This window comes from Suricata suricatta, chromosome 12 (assembly GCF_006229205.1).
Source record: "Suricata suricatta isolate VVHF042 chromosome 12, meerkat_22Aug2017_6uvM2_HiC, whole genome shotgun sequence".
Classification (NCBI taxonomy): domain Eukaryota; kingdom Metazoa; phylum Chordata; class Mammalia; order Carnivora; family Herpestidae; genus Suricata; species Suricata suricatta.
The window spans coordinates 74,908,939-74,927,534 of record NC_043711.1 but is presented as its reverse complement, the minus strand read 5'-3'; the positions used below and the strand labels follow the sequence as shown (position 1 = coordinate 74,927,534).

General features: G+C 37.8%; 2 long non-coding RNA genes across 2 annotated transcripts; both read right to left on the bottom strand.

The window, feature by feature from the left end:
- Positions 1 to 812: 812 nt before the first annotated feature.
- Positions 813 to 11,615, bottom strand: LOC115275383. The gene is made up of 3 exons (XR_003901526.1): positions 11,440 to 11,615; positions 1,575 to 1,624; positions 813 to 1,135 (listed from the first exon to the last, which is right to left on the bottom strand). It is a non-coding gene; the product is annotated as an uncharacterized LOC115275383 (long non-coding RNA).
- LOC115275384 lies at positions 8,149 to 10,934 on the bottom strand. The gene is made up of 2 exons (XR_003901527.1): positions 10,825 to 10,934; positions 8,149 to 8,355 (listed from the first exon to the last, which is right to left on the bottom strand). It is a non-coding gene; the product is annotated as an uncharacterized LOC115275384 (long non-coding RNA).
- Positions 11,616 to 18,596: the final 6,981 nt, after the last annotated feature.

The following is an 18,596-nucleotide window of genomic DNA, read 5'->3' as shown; positions in this document are numbered from 1 at the left end:
ACTGAAGGGGGAGGGGGAGGGAGGGGAGGGGAGGGGGAGATGATCATGGTGGGGGGCACTTGTGGGGAGAAGCAGGGGGTGTTACATGGAAACCAATTTGAAAATAAACTATTTTTTTAAAAGGGTATGTATAAAGGACCTAATCTCTTCCATCTCTGGAGATTCCTGTGTCTGTTTGATCATCAGTTCTGCCTGCATGAGGATAAAGCTAACACAGAAGAGAGAACAGAGTCAAAAGACCTGCAAGGATTATCTGTATCTGATAGCCTTCTAATTCTGCAGTTACTTAATTTTCAAATTTAAGTTTTCTGTTACTTTCAGTTAAAGCCTCCTTATTGATGAAGACCAGGTGAAAGGATAGAACAGTATAAATGCAAATAAGAAGAATGCTTATGTCAGCTATGTGTGGTGGATGCTTCACATTAGAAATGAGAGGAGCACAGGCTATCTGCTAAAAATCCTCATTGGATGGCATTTGCTTTCTTGGTGAAAGTACACAATCCGGTGTCTATTACTCAACTTTGCAAACTAAGAATCCTGAACTTGCTAATTACCAAGAACAATTCCATCTTTTAGAACTGAATTTATGTTGTATCAGCTTGTAAGATGGATGCATAAATTTTTATGCCACCTTATAAGTTATCCAGATTCATAAAGATGTCATAAAAATAAAATGCCAATTATAATTTTTAATAAATCCTATACATATTGGGGAGTGAGAAACTTTGAGGTCATCATGACCTGCACATTCTGGAATCAGAACAAGAGGAACTAGATGAATTAAATATTTAATGGTGACAAAAATAGCCTGATTCATCTACTTTACAGTGAGAATATTTTTGTCAACAGGATCAAAACATCAAAAGTCTGATGATGGGCCACTCTGTTCAACCATTTTCATGTTAATAATGTTCTTGCCAGTGGGATGGGATATAGCCAAAGATGACTTATTATAACCCTCTCTTCCCCGGATGGTGCTGGGGTAGACATAACAAATGATAGTCTCTGTTTCTCATTTAGTTCATGTTTCCATGACTGACCACATTCTTTTGAAAAATCCATTATGTCATCTTGGGGTAATGGTTTTCAAATGGTTCTTTGGGTAGAAATTGATCCTTGATAAAGTTGTAATGGTCTGTGGCAAATGAGAAAAATAAGCACACATTTATACAAACTCCAACTCACACACACACACACACACACACACACACACACACACACACACACACACCTATCATACATCCGCTTCTTCCCTATCCACTGTCAGCTGCTCCTTAATGCCTTGTACAGTTCCCATGCCCATGTGGACAATGGTGCAGGTGGATCATGGACAGAGCCCTTCCTTGGACTGCCTTCCTCTGTGCAGAGACTACAGTTCCCTCTCCTTCTTGGTCTATTTCCTTTTTCTCTCATCCCATCAAAACACTAGGTTGTCGCTGTACATCCATATATTTGTCCAGGTCAATTAGCTACCAATATCCATCTCGAACTTAACACAACTTAACACAATAAAAAATTTTCACTCCCATAAAGTCCTGGGCAGATCTACTGATTAGATCTCTTTCATAAGTTACCTCAGGGACTCGGGCTTCTTCCATCCTGTACTCTTCTGACTTTGAGGTTACTAAAGAAGGGGAAAATGAGGAAGAGTCATAAATAGCAGATACTTTATTAGCCTGGCCTGGAAAGGGCATACTTCACTTCACTTGCATTCCATTAATATGAGCTCAGTCTGTGGCCTTCACCTGACTACAAAGGGGTCTTTACCAAAAGGGGATTATAATTTAGCTGTGTCCCAAGAAGAGGAGAAAAATGGATATAAGTGAACTTCAGTTGAGCTTTCCTAAGGATTTGAGATATCTAACAATAATAACAGATGAAAAAACTCTCAAAAAATACGAAGTAAATATGATCATCTGTAGGGAAAAGCTTATTGGTAAATTCTTTGGTCTTTTATGGACATATGCATTACTTAATATTACTCTCCTGATTTTAAGTGGAGGTCTTTCTTCAAAATGCTACTTTTTCTAAATTATATTTTTATGGTTTCCTCTCTGTTAGGCATTATGTACTTCCATAGGTCTGATATCTTCCATTTAGAATGCCATCCTGAGGTAAGTGCTTTAGTAAAGTGTTCAAGGTGGTCTTTGATACTCCATGTCCAGATTACTTATAGATACATCCATTTATTTTTCCTGATTGACCAGACTGGTTGTATATGTATTCACAAATATCTTCAAAGATGTATAACATCTTTTAAGATTAAATATTAGTTATAAAAAACACTGTAATCTAGACCAGAGATTTGGTAAACTATGGTGCTGGGGCCAAAGTTTTGGATATAAAATTTTATTGGAAAACAACCACACTCATTTATTCACCTATTGCCACAGCTGTTTTTATGCTACAATGCCAATGTTGAGTATTTGCAACATAGACCATATAGCCCACAAAGTTTAATACATTTATTATCTGGCCCTTTACAGATATAGTTTATCAATCCATAGTATAAACTAAGGGTAAAATTGTCATATGCCTAAGGGGTCAATTAGGCAATGTGGATGAATAATAAAGTGAAACAGCTATAATACACAAAGCAGTATAATTTTTGTTGAGCTGAAAAGGACATTCATACCTGTCTGAAAGTATTCAATTTTTTAAAAGTTTTATTTACTTAAGTAATCTCTGCACCCAATGTGGGACTCTAGCTCACAACCCTGAGATCCAGTCACATGCTCTTCTGACTAAGTCATCCAGGCACCCCTGAAAGTATTCAATTTTTAAAATAATATGTGGGTCAACAAAATACATTTTCACACCAGAATAGACCTATCATCAATCATTTTACAATGTATGAACTAAGTCTGTTAAGACAAAGAAAAGTATTTCTCTACTGCTCATAATGAGCAAGGCTGCCCTTCTACAAACAAGCTCCGTCACTGGATTGTTTCTTTATTATGTGAAATAGGGTCACTTCATTTACAACACCAGCACCTGAGTCTCCTGTCCACACCCATCTTCAAATTGTGACTGCTTGGATTTCCTTAAATAAGAAACTGGTTATACTCAGCCATATCCCATAATTGCTCTTCCAGAAACACAAAGACTAGGCAGAACTCTGACATAACAGCTTGTTAGGATTTGATTAAATGCTTAGCATGGGCCGTTTTACTCTTTGATCCCTGGAGAAAGGGATTTCATCCTTCATGATATTTTATTATTTGTTGTTCTAATGTCTTTCTTTGGCAAATTTATAATCTGGCAACCTTGGATTTTATTTCATTTTGAAATTTTACTTGTCTATGAAATCCCAGTGTATGGGAACCACTGACCCAAGTGACATTATAACATTGTAAGATGACTTTGCTAATTTCTGTTCTGATCCATCATTAGTAAATTTATATAGTGTAAACTCTCATTGGCGAGCCTATTTCTCTTTTGTCCAAGTTTTTAGGGAACTTCTCACTGAAATCAGAAATACCAAGAAGATAGTGCTTATTTCTGGCTCAAGCTTAAGCAAGAGAAACCTGGATCCCAAAATGTCTTTATGTTTTGAAAGAAATGTCTGACATAGAGAAAGACCTTCAGCACTATGTCTGCAGCAAGGACTAGAAGGCAGAAGTTACAAATGTCCTGTTGCAAATCAGGAGGGTAGAAACTGGCCTTTAGTTAATTTCTACTATGTGTTCCTATAACAAAATGTAAAAAGTAGAGTTTACTATCTCTAATCCATGGATTGATAGTTTGAACCTTACCGTGGTTAAACTGACATGTCAGGATTAAGAAAGTAACAAGTAAGTGGTAAATTAAGTATGACCAAAGCAAAAGGTTTTATTTCAGGTTAGAGAAATAGTTAACATCTCTTTTTTTTTCTTGACAAAAATAATAACCTGTAGAGTGTAAAAGACTTATTAGAACAATCCTAAGTCTGTTGAAGCCAACTTAGAGAAGAACCTAGGGAAGAAATTATCAAATTTCTTTATACCAACTCATATCTTCAAGGGAAATCCATACAAGGGTATTGAGACAGCATATAATGTGCAGAATTCTTTCACCTGCTTTAAGGAAATGATGGCTAGTAAAAAAAAACTCCTTCATGAGAGAGATTTCCTATAGGAAAGATTGGTATCTACATATTTAGGAGGAGGGAAAAAGATAAGTTAGAGCCACCAGTGAATTAAAGAAATTCCTTGACTAATTTATATTTTTGATATTGAACTAATTCATATATTTTGATATTGATCATTGGTAAGCTCTTAGAAAAACATTCTTACATATATCAGTTAGTTTGTAGGCAATAGAAAGTTGGAGGCCTATCTTACAGAAGGAAAAGTGTCATCTGTGTTGTATAATTTTAAAAGGGCAAGTAACAATATCTCCATCATAGTATAAACTACTCAAAATTCAAAGTCTTAGGAGAGAGGCTGTGATTATCCAAGCTTAGTCACATGCCTGCCCCCTCACTCTATAAAGGAGATGAAGGGAGGCTCTGGACCCTTGGGTAATTATGGTCTGAGGTACGAAGTGAGGTTTGCCTCTTTGCCAAAGCTGTAGACACAGAGGGTTATAGTTCATTCTCTATAAGAAAATCAGTATGGTTTTTGGAAAGAAAATGGGATTCTAAAATACAAAAAGTTGAAAAATAGATCGAATGCATGACATACTTACCCCTTTCATTTTTCAAAAGTGCTCTTGGACAAATAGTTATGATAATGGTTCATTATCAAAGTCCTTGTGAGAGTCTAGTCTCATGATAGTCTCAAGATAGGAAAATGGAAGCTGGCAGATGATATGTTCATAGCTAGTAGAATATTATGAAAAACAACATTGAATTGATTCTCACCAAAGATCAAACTTGTGAGCGAGAATGCTATAATCTTTTCTATTCAACTCTAGTTGAATAGGAAAAATAAAGATGTAAAACCTTATTAATTGCAAGTGCCAGAAACTCAACCAGCCCAGCTTGGATTATAAAATTTGGCTGATATGATAAAAATACTGTCTTTCTCATCATCTCTTGGTTCTGCTTCCTCTCTTTTGGCTTTATGTTGTATAAGCTTTTCCATATGTTGGCAAAGATGACCCACATAATTTCATTTTTACATTCTATCAGAGGAGAGTAAATCCCAGAAGAAGCCCTGAGATGATTCTCATGACTTGACTTAACCATGTATTTAATCCTGAATCAATAATGATGGGCCAGGGTGGTAGGGTATTCTGATTAACCAGGCCAAAATCACATTCTCTTACATGGAGCCAGGGCATTAGATGACCTCCACCCAAAGTACTTAGAGAATGAAAAAGAATGGTTTCCAAAAAAAATTGAGATTTTGTTACAAAAAAGGGGAATTCTGAGCAGGCAAATATAATGAACATTTTTTAAAAACACAAATATCTTTTAAAGCATAAAATTGAGAGAAATAATTAAGACTGATAAACTAAAGGTTCAAAAGATTTCAATAGGATAGTGGAGTAGGCTTAAACTAACCAAATTAAATTTAATTAGGAGATGGAAAATCCAACGTTGGCAGCAAAATCTCAGTTCCATATGTAATTATGAGATAATTTGCTTCAGTGGTAAATCATGAAAGTTTTAGTTGTCTATACATTCAATTATTTCTTAATTCGATTACCTAAAGAGCTAATGCACTTCTAGGCTGCTTTATGAAAACTAAACTGCCCAGCAGTATTGATCCCATTGTAACATGGACTGCTTAGGTCATTTCTGGGTGTCTGTGTTCAGTGTGGGGCACTGACAATGACAAACTAGACAACCAGAGGAAGATGCCTATAAAAAGGACAGACACTTCACTGACAAAAAAATTACTCATGTACTATATGCCAAAGTCAAATACAAACATATTCTTCATAATTCATATCCTGTTTATTACATATATTAGTAAGCTGACTATGCCACATCTGAAGAGTTACATCAATTAGCCAGTCGTTTATCTAGTTTACTCTCAGGCATTTGGTGTAAGAGAAGCAACATATACTTTGAGTAAGGTATTTATTATATAAGCTATTTATTGTCCAGGGGCAAAGCAATTCTTTAAATATATACTCTATTAAACATACATCAAATTGAGAATTCTTTTGGTCTTGATACAAAAGAAACTAGTCTTAAATGCCTTTTTAACACAGACTTACATGTTAAATATATGTGGATGAGTGTGGCTATAAATACAATGCATAAACTGCATTTGTCTAGCAAAACTTTAGAAAGTATTTCTGCATAAAAATAATTAGTGCAAAAGCATGGGGACTGTTCAAAACCATGGGAAGGACTGTGTTATCTTAGATGTTCTTGTTCTGAACCTTCTTTGGCAACACATTAACCTCTGTACTGTTGACTACAGCACAAACCAGTTTCCCTAACTTCCTGTTATCCTGCTTCTACTTCAGAGTAAAGCTTAGAGGGTGTCGGAGGGGAGGGAACTTTTTGGTACAAAGGCAATTGGCAAACAGGAAAAGCAACCAGCTTGCCGGTTATAGGTTAATAAGGACAACAGAGAAGTTCCTTAGACTGCCCTTGGGCTGCTCAGCTTCCCTTGAGGTCAAAATGTTCTAGGGAAGCTTTAATTGATTTTTACAGATAAAAAAAGTGTTTCTGCATGCCTGTAAAATAAAAGCTGGCTCAATCAGTCAACAGTTACAGAAATGTTCATGGTAGACAGAGATCTTCTAGTTGTGGGGACTTGATGAGACTGGTGAATGCACTTTGTGAGCCATAAAGATCTATAGAAATAATGTGATTGTTAGCTAAGGGAATTTCTAGGCAACTTCATATACCACATCCTTTTTAAGTCCCTATGCAGTTAAATATTTAAGCATGGATGAAATTAACCTAAAACATATTGCTTATTTTCTTATTTTTTTAAATAAAATATATTGACCAAAGTAGACTCTTTCTTAAATAACATAGCGTGATCATCATGAACACGATATTTTGAAATAACAGGCCAATGTACAATAATTACTATTTGTTGAAAGTTTATTGTGTACCAGGCACTGTGTTAAGCATTATATGCAAAACTTAGATGATTTGGTCTATAAAACAGCCTTGCAAAGTCAGTGTTATACCCATTTACCCATTTTACATATATATAAACTAAGATCTAGAAAGTTCAAGTAATTCACATGAAGTTAACCTGTAAATGGTACCCATAGAACTAGAATCTAGGTGAGCCAAAATGCAAAATCCGTGACTGAAACTTCCAGTGTGTACCTTAAGGCAGTGTTCTCAGAGCAGCGCTATGCTGGTGTTTAACAACGAACTTTTCAGAAAAAAAAGTATATAAACATGCACACATGTGTATTATAAAGTTTAGTGATATGAATACTGATATTTTTATTATAAATTCCATATAGCCACTTGACTATCACAAATTGCTTTTTAATTTTTTACCAAACTCTTATATAAACTTTCAGAAGAAAAGATAGGAGAAAATCTTTGTGACGTGGAGCAAGGTGGGCACCTGGGCAAAGAAGTTGTACAAAAGTACAATTCACAAAAGAAAAAAGTAAATTGGACTTTGAGAAAGTCAAAAACGTTTTTGTTTCAGGAGACACCATTACAAAAATGAAAAGGTAAGCCATGGATTTAGAAAATAGGTGCAAATAATATATTGACAAAGAATTTATATCCAGAACATAGAAAGAACTCTGGAAACTCAACAGTAGTAAAACAAATTCTACATTAAAAAATGGGCAAAAAAATTGACAGACATTTTACTAAACAGGCTGGAGGGATGACAGTTAAACACATGAAAACATGTTCAACACTATTTGCCATTCGGGAAAAGAAAATCAAAGCTATGATGGGATACTACTACACAGCTCTGAAGCCAAAATTTTAAACATACTGAAAATACAAGGTGCTGACAAAGATGTTGGGCAACTAAAACTCTCATACATGGCTGGTGAAAATGAAGAATGGGATAGCACTTCTACACAATAGTCTGGCATTTTCTTACATAATTAAACAGACCCTTATTACAACAGTAGCCATCTTAACTCTTCAGTGCTTAACTCTTCCATCCTTACAATGGAATATTAGTAATAAAAAGGAACAAACTAGCATATGTACAACAATGTGGACGTATTTCAGAGGCACTCTGCTGAGGGGAAGAAACCAATCTCAAAAGATCACATATTATATGATTTTATTTATATCAGATTACCAAAAAGAGAAAACTATGGAGATGGAAGTGAGTGGCTGCCAGAAATTAGGGGTGGGACAAAAGTATAACCGCAAAGGTATAGCATGATGGTTTTTCGAGATGATGGGATGCCTATGAATCCTGATTGAGGTGGTGGTTCCATTAATTTATATATGTGTTACAACTCCCAGAACTGTACACCAAAAGAAAAAACAAGTCAATTTTATTGCATATTAATATATAAAATATAATTATAATTTAAAAGTTTAAATTAATTAAAATTAAAAGTCAATGCTCAATAATATTAAAGTCTGACCTTTTGAGCAATTCAGACCTACAGCTGCCTAAGTGTTCTGAGCCTTGAAATTCTACCATGCCCTTACTTATAAAACAGAGTAGGAGACATAATGAAAAAAAAATACTTGTTTTAAGGCAAGTATTTGGGATTCTTAGATATAGGAAGAAAAAGCACTAAAAGATGAAATTTTTGACAACTTGTCTTGATACTTTCTATTTTAAAAGACTGAAGGAAGAGAGTTAGCCATGCAGTTGATCTCAGGAAAGGTGTACGAACCTTGCTTTTTGGATTTGGGATCAAGAGCTGTAGTTGGCTGGTACCCCTTCGCTTGTACTAATTCTCTGACCTGTGTTGCATCTGAATTGGGTTAGTGTATTAGAGGCTCACTAGGGATTAGACATCACTTGGTTTAAATTATTTAAAACAGAAAGAACATAGTGCAAGAAATCAGTTATACAAGTGTTAGACGCTGGAAGAGCCAAATAAGGTACAGTGAAGCAACTCAGAAAGGAACAAGAGTTGGACTCCCCTGTGCTGGAAGTACTGAGGGAAGAGGTGGTTGAATTGGAGCCAAGGACTGGAATCATGTGGCAGAGCATGGAACCACAGCAGGCCACAAAGAAAGAGTGTGAGCCCACCAGGAAGATGCAGCCCTTCTTCCTGGGAGGGATGCTGTCCAAGGCAGAAAAAAGGAGAAATACCCTGATCTTTCTCTTCTTTCTCCCTCTAATCTCTCAATAATGGCTGTCATTGGCCACAGTCATCCAGAAGCGAGCCAATGTGGGATATGAGAAAATGTAGCATGACAGGATCAACTCCCTCCTTCCAAGAGAAAGCATGAAGAATAGCTTTGTGGGAAACATGCCCTTGACCAGCTTGGTCAGCCTGAGACTTACCACAAATAAAGAGGTTACGGGGTCTGATTTTTGGGTTTTCCCTCCAGAAAATGGAGGATTTGTAATCAAGTTGGGAAGTCCTCTGTCATCTGCAACAGCTCTGGTGCCAGCCATTAGAGGGATCTATGTAGTTTGGGAGAGCTTCATAGAAGAGCCTTCAGATCCTTAGCCTTTCCCTATGGGCCACTTCAAGGAAAAGGCCCTCTGTGCAGTCTTAATGTTCTTAGGACACCCCAGTTGAGACATTCTACTTTCACAACACTTGCCTAGTGTGCTCCAAGTCATAATTCATTTTTATTACTCCCCTGTTACAAACCATACAAAACCATATGCTTTTGGTAGCTAATTGTGCCCCCACAGGTCGCTTGTTATATGATGTCAGTCCTTCTTCTTGGTGAGGAAAGCAGAATCTAGAATCCCTTGAACCTCTCAACAGCTCTTCTGTCATTTTTCCGAGCAATCTCTGATCCCTTTCCCAGTACTAACTTCCTTTAAAAATATGAAAACAGTGCTGTAGAATTCTAAACCACTCTCCATGGCCTCCCTTCCTCCAATTACTCCTGATGGAAATTTTTATGGGAGACTATCCTGATAATCGCATATACTATAGCAGAAGAAGAACTTTCTGGTTGTATCAGTCATGGCTCAGTCCTGAGCAGAGGCCATGCAAGGCACTCCAGTAGAAGGAATTTAAAATGCAGAACTAGCTACAATGGTGTAGTAAGAACTGAAAAGCCAGACAAAAGCCAGTAAGACAATGTCTTGAAGGTGCAGGGCCAGAAGGACAAAGAGAAGAATTTGGAGTTATCAGAGCCTAAGAATCAGAGTTACCCACTGGATCTAATTGATAACAACAGGAACCAGGGAGGATGTATAGCCACTGCCAGAGACCCTGGCTGAAGCTGAGAGAAAAAGGGAGAAACAGCCTGATTCCCCTTCATCCTGCTCTCTAGTCTTCCTGGTGTCTTTTATTTGACTAAAACAAGCCACGAGTCAGTTGGCAAGAGACTCTAGGAAATGAAGTTTGCAGAGGAAGGACAGGGAAAAGATTTAAGAATGAACAAACAAATGACTACGCATACTGGTTGTAATATTCATTCTAAAGTTTTATACTTTGTGATAACTCTGAGATTTCTGCTATTCCCCCACAACATTTATTGTTCCTGAAGATTCCATTCTTAATACCCCAGCCTCTTTCTTCTAGTGGTTTAAAAGGCATGCAGATGCAGAACGTCACAGGACTGGGTCTAGAGCATTAATTTAGTTTCTCATCTGATGGTAAGTCATAATTTAACAATCTGTTGTGAACTCTACCCTCCAGCCCTTATGTCTGGCCTGATACTCCCCACCCAAAAAGTGCTATGTATTAACAACCATAATATGTGGGAAGTCACATTAGTGTAAATGTTGATGGGTAACAGAGCATGCATGTCATTGTTAGCAAAGATTATACAAATTATTGATGTACCTTTCACTTGCAGTCACTGACTGATCCACTGAAGTACTTCTATAGCTTGTTGACCTCTCTTGCCTCCTTCCTGCCTCCTCCATGATCCCTTTATCTTTTCTGTTGCTCACTTCATGGAATCATTTTTGTTTCCTTGCTGATTCTAACCATTTGTGAAGAGCAGATATGACTATGGAAGTGAGTTATGTTTACTGTGAAAGCTTGTTAAAGGTTTATGAATTAACATTCTTGCTAGAATCTTGATCCATACTAATCTGTATCTCTCTGTCTATGTGTGTATGTGTGTGTGTGTCTTTAGCTTCCTTCAAATGGTATAACTTTCCCAGATTGAGTCTTTATTACTCAAGAGGGGTTATTAAATTATGCTTGTTTTACTTCTATTTGTGATCTGTTTCGTATTTGGTTTCTTCTAACTGGATTACGAGTTTCTCTGAGGGTCCCCACTCTTCTGGTACAGAGCACTGTGTCTGGTGGGCTATAAGACAAAAGAGCTCTCAGGGCTCCTGACTTGGTTGATAAGTGAGAGGAGAGAGGTAGGAGGGGCAGGAGTTAGTGATCATGAAAGGCTCTCCATCCCAAGCCAGCAGGCTACCTGACACCACCCACACTCCCTACCTTTTCTGAGAAAGAAAACCTGAAGGTGCGGGAGACAGCTCTTGCCTTGCCTTCCAGGCCCACAACTTCATTTTGAGAACTACCAGAACCACCAACTTGCTTCCATGTCTGTTGCTCCCGCTCTGTCCAAGCCACTTGGAAAATGGCAATGACTTCCTCTCAGTTATCACACTCAGTGATAAAATCACTTAGTTATCACACTGTAGATTAGTTTTGCATTGTTATGTAAATGGAATCCCAAAGCAAGATCAGTTCTGTCTCTGGAATCTTTCTCTTAACATTATGCTTATGGAATTTACCATGTAGTTGCATACACTAATAGTTTATTCATTCTTTTTGCTGGATATTATTCCATTGTTCTGACTTGTTTGAATGGATTTCTATTTCATGCAGTCGAGCAAGCCATAACTAAGGAAGACAACGAAGCATGAAACTGTCCGTCCTAGAGAAACCACAGGCATAGAATAAGAAGTCCCTGAGGGGGCCTTCCCTGTCTTTCCCTCATAAAGCTGAGACATCCTTTTCATATCCAGTGAACTTTAGAGCAATGGCAAGTTTTGCTGAGTGGGTAGAGCTTCATATGGCAACTGTATCAGGTTCTGGCACCAGGCCAAAAGATGACATTTCTTCTTTCTTATTTCCTTACCATATGGTTGCTCATATCTGAAAATCTTTCACTGCAATCTTCCATCAGCTAAATGCTTTGCAGTATTAATGGTTTGCATCCTGTAATGGTGAGCTTCAAAACTGCCATTCTCTAAAGTACTAGAGCCTTAAAGCCATGAATATTTTCATGTATTATCGAAAACCATTTACTGAGTCTTTACCAATGTTTCTAGGATTGTGGCCACTTTGTAGAGTCAAGATGTCTTTTCTCTTTTTTTCATAATTAGTTGAGAAATCTGAGTTGAGATAAAGAACTGGGTGAAGCTACTATGATTTAGGCAAAGATTACTTTCATTATGCATGTGTTTTCAAATTTACAATTCTGCTTGGTAAAAGTAGCACAGTGTGGGTGACACATACTTCTATAATGTAATTACATTCTGTTTTCCCCAAGGTAATAGCATCTTAAAGGCCTCAAGAAAATTCAAGAAGTTAGGAAATTCTATTTCCTAAACATTTCATAATTTAAAAAAATGACACTAGGGATTTCTGGGTGTCTTAGTCACTTAAGTGCCAGATTCTTGATTTCAGCTCAAGTCATGATCTCACTATTTGTAAGACTGAGCCCCATGTTGGGCTCTGAGCTGACAACATGGAGCCTGTTTAGGATTCTCTCTCTCTCTCTCTCTCTCTCTCTCTCTCTCTCTCTCTCCTCCTTCACTTATGTTCTTTTTCTCTCTCAAATAAATAAACATTTAAAAAATGACACTAAATAAATTATTCTTGAGAATATACCTGAGAGGTGGGCTGGCATTTCCAAAGCCAGTAGAAACTGAGACATGATAATGACACTACCCATTTGTCTTAATACTTTATTGAACCTTAGTTTTGAAGGCCTGCTGTTAGTCAGCTTAATCTCCTTCATCCTGCTGCAGCTCTGCTCATGGGATGCTTTGTAATCCTACTGACTTTTACGAGGAAATGGGGACATTTTCTAACTAAGATAATGTAGTATGTGAGGGTATTTACCCTGAGAAAGTATAAAAAAATGTCTGCAGTAGAGTAATTAGTGGACTCTCCAGCCCATATGGGCCAAACAAAATGGATGATATTTGATGTCTTCTACTATCTAGGCACAAATTGGCAAAATGAATTCACAGTCAGAATTCCCTGCTTTTTTTTTAAGGTAGGAAAAATCAGATACAAAGTAAAGACAAAAGAAAAAAGTAAATGGCCATTTGTCTGCTGGGGAGTAAGAGACCTACTCAAAGGTGAAGGCATATTCAAACTGGTTGATCCCATCAAGACTGACTCTTGTCCTTATTTGGCCTTTCTTCTTTCCTTCTGCTTCTGTCCCTGCATTTCCCTCCTACTTTCTCTCTCTTTGTCCTGGCCTACCATACAGACACAGGTTTTGTAGGGCTTAAGTTTACATAGTATTTTCTTCAGGTACTAGAGTAGAAAGAAATGATGACAGAAGTAACTGTAAAATAAAATTGTATTTATAATTAAAAATTAGATTACCAGAAATTACAAGTTCTGAAAGCTGAAAATGCCTCAAATATCATACAATCACAAAAAAGCAACACAATGTTTGTTAAATTAACTGCCTTATGTATTTTCCTACACATTTAGGTGTATTCCACTTACAGCCTCTTCATGTGGCAATGGATTTGGTAATGTTTTTCTTGTAAACAACGAAAGGATAATTTAGTCTTTATCTTCACATGGGTGATCAAATTTATTTTTTATTATTAATGAAATGCGTAGAACATGCCGCCTCATGCATAAACACCCTTTTTGTTTTTTTTTTTTTACTACCATGACAAGTTTGTGCTGTACACACACAGGAATTCTGATAAGTTCTATTTCACTTGTTTCCCATCAAGAAAGAAGAAAAAGTTATGTAGGTGCATTTGTCATTGTATATGCTGAGAAAAAGAGTATATTCTGATAGAACTTGCATTCTTGCATTTTTGACAGGCTTTCAATGAGAATGGAATTCTCCACTTACAACTTCACAAATCCACAGTCTATCTTCTGGCTCCCTACATTCAAGCCTTCCTTGTTTCTCCTCTACTGCCATAGCTCTAGTGTCAGGTGCCAGATACCATAGGACCATAGGTGTGGTCCTGTGACATGACTTGGATCCTGTACCTTATTACCATGATACTGGACAAGATTACATGGTGGGCAGTGAGAGTATTTCAGGGGTCCATTCCTATGCTGGGGGAGAAAATGATCACATATTGTACATTATATAAGTGACTATGAACTGCTTAACTATTTACCACTAAATGAAAATGGAACACATCCCTATTCACCTTTCCCTTATGCAGACTCTCAAAACTCCCCCGGTTCCCTAACATAAAGGGAAGTGTAATGGAGAGGAAATCAGAGTGGAAAACAGATATTAGTCTTTATTAATTATGATTACTATATCTTTCTTTGGAAAAATTTGCAAAAATCAAAAGACAAAATGAATCATTTCTGAGATCTGTCCCAGAGCTTGGAGGGACCTGTGGGAGTGAGGGCCCTGACACTCAAACTTCCTGGCAAATCTTCCTCTCTTCTTGCTGTCAGCTCCAGGCTTTGTGTCCTGTCAGCTATCTTCCAACCCCAGCATGTGAATCTCCTAGTCTCCAAGGAAGTCCAGGCCCTCTGGGAGGATGGTACCATGTGTCCTGGGGCCTGGATGCTCTGGGACAGATAAATCTGACCACACACAAAGATGAGTGTTGCTCCTGGGCTTTTCAGGTAAGGGACATGTGACTGATGGCCAGTGAAGTTGAGGCTTTGAGAGTTTGGTCCTTCAGTGTTTGAAGCTGAGAGACCCATGTAAATGGACTGATAAGAAGCTTTGTGATGTACATTTAACTCCTCAAAGTATTTGCCTTTTTTCCTCATTTGATTGTCCTGCAAGAAGACAGAACTAAAAGGTTAGATACTAGATTTTAGTTCTGAACTGCCTGTGATAGCCACATACCCTTAAAACTTCTGAGCATCGGTTACATCATCTGTTAAGAAAGTGGGTTAACTTGGTCCCCTTACCTTACTCACATTGAATTTTTCTGGTTCTTAGTGTTATGCCAGTTTCATATGTGATATTGCAATCTGTGAGATTATGTTCTAATCACTAGGTTATGCCCACTGAATATTAATAAATAAAAGCTATGAGCTATGAACCTGGCACTACATCAAGTGCTTGACATGTATGATTCCCCCACAATTCATGTCTTGGGGAAAATATATTGATCACTTCAAATGTCTCAGTCACAGTGATGCCCATATCATGACATTGGACATAAAATGTTATAAAACTGAGCAAAGTATATAATTAAATCCTCTAAAGAGATGAGTGATACTATTGTCTTCCTTATTTTGGAGAAGAGGAAACTGAGGCACAGGAAGTTTAAGTGGTGATTTGTCAAAGTCATACAGCTAATGCATGCCATAGTCATTGCCTCAGATTATTCCTGTGTCACAGATGAGAGCAATTAAGTGATTTACCCAAGATTATGCTGCCTCTAGATGTCAGAGATGGAAGCAGAATCTCATTGCCTCTAGATAATGGGACAACTAAGAAAAACCAAATATCCTGAGATAATTTCTATTTGCCACATGAAGTTGGTAATTTTTTATTCCAACAGAGAAAATTTTACCCTAGTTTTTGGATTTATCTGTTAAAAGGGGAAGATAAAAAGCTAGGAAGTAAAAACTTGATTCTGGGAGGAAATGACTTAATTTTTGAGTCTCGGTTTAACTGGTTATTTGGTTTAAAAGAAAACTTATGCAAAAAAAAAAAAAACTGGATGAAACTACTGTCCTGGCATCAAATATGAAAGAAATGGTTAATGCTCCCATCTACACCCTAGGTATCTTCCCCTTATTTAGGTAGGACTTATTGTGGTGCTCCACCAGGTGGTGCTCTAGTGAAGACATGGCACTAAAGCTCTCCAACCCCAGTGCTTATGCTTTAAAGTACTTTGAGTTGGTTAAGTGGTTGCTCCTAAGAGGCTCAGTCAAAAGCATATGGTTGCCCATTTTGCCAATAGGACACAGCTTAGAGATAGGGGAAAGTCCACAAACAAAAATCATCAGATGAAGGACAATGGTTTTAGAAAAAGGTCATTCCCCAAATATTTTCTAAGGAGGTATTGGGATAGTAGTCTTGTATATGTCCTGTGGTACTAGAATCAGGAATTTGAAGCTGTGTCTCTGCCACTAAATTGTAACTTCTTGGGAGATTTGCATACTTCTCTGGACTGCAGTGCCCTCATGTATAAAGTGTGTGTGTGGCAGGAGAGCAGTCAGTCTTTATCAGAGTTCCTCAACAGGGGATCATGGACCAAGTCCTTTGGAGTTTGTGATCCAACCTCCTAAAGTTTTGTGAAAATCTATATACATGCCTTTTTCTGGAAAGAAGGTCCATTACTTTCACCTGATTTTAGTCAGAGGCAATGAGTCCCAAAATCTAAGCCATATCTGCATGAGGTAATTTCTAAGGTCCCTCTACCTTCAATATTCTACGAAGCTATAATTTTTCTGGAAAGGAATCTATGGCTGTCAAGCTAATTGGATTAAGTCCCTGGACGAGTTCCAGCTACATCCTTTCTTATGCTCTCTCTAATGGTTTTGTTGGGGCAGTCACACCTAGGTCCAAGGAGTCCTGCAACGCCCTGTCTGGTAGATTAGGTGGCATGTCATGTGACTGACGTGGTTCATTAGGGAAAAGTTGCAAGACGAACCAGAGGAACTATAAGAGCAACATGCCAGATCCCACAGGAGTTCAGTGGTGGAAGCAGGTGCTAATTATCATCCTTTGGACGAACAGGATATGCATTTTTTGGGAGTGGGTAAGAATTTCTGGTTAGACAAGCTCCAAATTCTTTGGCCTACTTAGAAGACACTGCCAGTTCCATCAGCGAGGATGAGATTTTGTTTCCTGATGTACACCTGCTCAGCCAAGAAGGAAGGCCCAGCAAGGAAATGGGAATATTATTTTCAAAGGCATTGTCATTCTAATAAATGCTTCTTCCAAAACCAGGCTATAACTGTGAGGGAGTGTCATGGTCTCCTCCTTTCTAACTCAGGGAAAAATATCTCTTAAGTCTTTTTTACAGGAGTAGGTTTGGTAGCTGAGTAATATAATTATATAGATTACCAACAGAAACTGAGATTTCAACCTGTCCTAGATATATATTGCTTGTGAAAGGAGGGGCTTGAAAGAAGGGGCAGAGATATTGATTGGAAATGCAACCAGTGGAGAACTCCGTTATTAAACAGAGGATACTGTCCAGGTCTTGTACCCTCAGGAGAGCTTTGACCTATGGAGATGCTGGGAGTCAAGATCTGTGCTTGAGGAAAGTAGCTGGGAGATATAGGAATTACTCAAAAGTATCAGTGTTGTCCATAATGTGGACTGATTATAGGAAAGGACTTTCTTCCTAGGACCTTGGAATATCTAAGGACCTGGTTACCTTTCAGAATGTTCTGACCTACTGCCTAGGCCAATGGGTCTCAGTCCTGACTACACATTAGACTTACTCTTTTTAAAAATTACTGATGCCTTGAGGTCACCCAAACTCAATAAATTAGAATCTTTGAGGGTGGGGCCTGGGCATTGCTTTTCTTTTTTTTTTTTTTTAATCTCTCCTGATGACTTGAATATGCTGAGAACCACTGACTTGACGACTGATGGAAAATATGGGACATATTTGCCAATAACTCCCCTTCCCAATCTCAGTGTGTTTAACAACGAAAAATCTCTTTGTGCAATATCAGAACTGTGCACAATGCCTGGTACATAGCAGATGTTCAACAACCACTTACTCAATGTTTGAGTAAATTGAGTGATAGCAGAGGGAGGAAGAGGGGGCTGGTGATACCTTCCATCTAGGAGTCAATGTTTCAATTTCTTCTTTTTCATAAGAAGGCAAATGAAAAATTAGGATTTCTACTGACTATTCTTCTGCATTTGAATTTTTCTTCCTCTATTTTTTGTTTTTTCTGCTCCTTTCTCCCTTTCTCTTCTTTCCTTGATATCATGTATGTTAACTCGAGAAGGTTGTGGTAGAAGCCAAATGCATGAAAGGAAGGAGGAAGAGAAGGGCAAGATCACTATCACAGTTTCCTTGACTATTTGTCTGGAGGGAGCACCAATCTTTCTCCTCTGCTGCCATGCCAACCTCAAAGAGAAGGAGCTGTGGCTCTCAAGAAAACCATAAGGGTAGGCTCACTCCAGACTTTAGGGGAAAAACATTCCTTATGCCATGAGGGTATTCTCTCTGGAGAGTCAAGACCAGTGTTTGGAGGGAAGAGAAAAGGTAAACTTGTTAGTTTAGTCTTCAGTTCCTTCTAGTTCAAGTCTTCAGTTAAGAGGACAAAAGAAATCCTTAAGACTCACACAAGGGCCAATTCAATTCTCCAGGGGCTCAGAGACCTCCTAGAAATAGAATGTGCATTTGTCCTTTGTCCAGTATATCCTTCGGGAAGGTTTTCCTTTATGCACTTAACACAGCTTAGAAGCATGGATTCATTTATTGTCTACT